At 42.0% G+C, this 1,075-nt stretch overlaps 1 non-coding gene across 1 annotated transcript; it reads right to left on the bottom strand.

Annotated features, from left to right (window-relative positions):
• Positions 1 to 705: 705 nt before the first annotated feature.
• LOC145580353 (small nucleolar RNA R71) lies at positions 706 to 811 on the bottom strand. The gene has a single exon (XR_014099416.1). It is a non-coding gene; the product is annotated as a small nucleolar RNA R71 (small nucleolar RNA).
• Positions 812 to 1,075: the final 264 nt, after the last annotated feature.

Below are 1,075 nucleotides of genomic sequence, written 5' to 3' on the forward strand. Positions count from 1 at the left end.
GGGAGGGTAGAAAACGACCTACATTTTCCCTACGTCAAAAATGGCGCTGTTGTCGGGGAATGATATTGGTGCTTTGTTGTAGTTGTTGAGTCTATTTCATCATTAATTGAAAATTCAAAAAGATTTTTCTTTTAGGCTACACTTGTAGCCGTGCTACTAATCATTTCTTTGGATATTGTATGCATAAAGCACGTGGTCGTTCACTAATGCCATTTGATCCGGAGATTGAGAGAACTATTGCAAGGATAAGGGTTGCTAGATGATCTTTTAGTCCTACCACTTCAAGTGAAGAAGAACCACAATAAGAGGAACAAGCAAGAATGGGAGAAAATACAAGGGTGGCGTTGAAAGAATTGGGGATTCCCGGTGCATATAGATTTGAGAGTGGGATTGCTCCACCTACAACACCGGTGAATGACTTTGAAATAAGGCAGGCAATGATCACTTTGATAGAGAGGCGACAATTTAGTGGGGCCAAGCATGAAAGCCCGCTAAATCATCTCAAGGACTTCGAAAAATATTGCAACACTATCAAGGTGAATGGAATTTCCCAAGAATTCATCCGCCTCAAGCTTTTCCCCTTTTTCCTCATAGGGCGTGCCTTGGAATGGCTAGACAAGGAGGTTAAGCCGAATTCTCTAAGGACATGGGACGAAATGACCAAGGAATTTCTATCCCGCTTCAATCCACAAAAGAAAATGGCGGAGGCTAGAGCTTTGATTCAAGGTTTCAAGCAAAAGCCTAGTGAGAGCCTCTATGAAGCATGGGAGAGATACAAAGAGTATCAAAGAGAATGTCCTCACCACGAAATTCCTACTCACCAAATTATTCAAATTTTCTACGGAGGCCTTAGTCCTCATGGAAAGTCATGTATAGATGGAGGAGCCGGAGGTCCCATCATAAATAAAACGGAAGAGGAAGTGGTAGACATAATTGAAGACGTAGTGAGGTACTATAGAGATTGGCAAGATGGAGAAAGGGAGTCAACTAGCAAGAGTAACTCTTCGGTGTACTCGGTTGATCATTTAAATGCAATCAACAATCTATCCTCACAAATGACAAACTTGGGGAAGGA

Source organism: Chenopodium album, chromosome 14 (genome assembly GCF_948465745.1).
Source record: "Chenopodium album chromosome 14, dcCheAlbu1.1, whole genome shotgun sequence".
Taxonomy (NCBI): Eukaryota; Viridiplantae; Streptophyta; class Magnoliopsida; order Caryophyllales; family Amaranthaceae; genus Chenopodium; species Chenopodium album.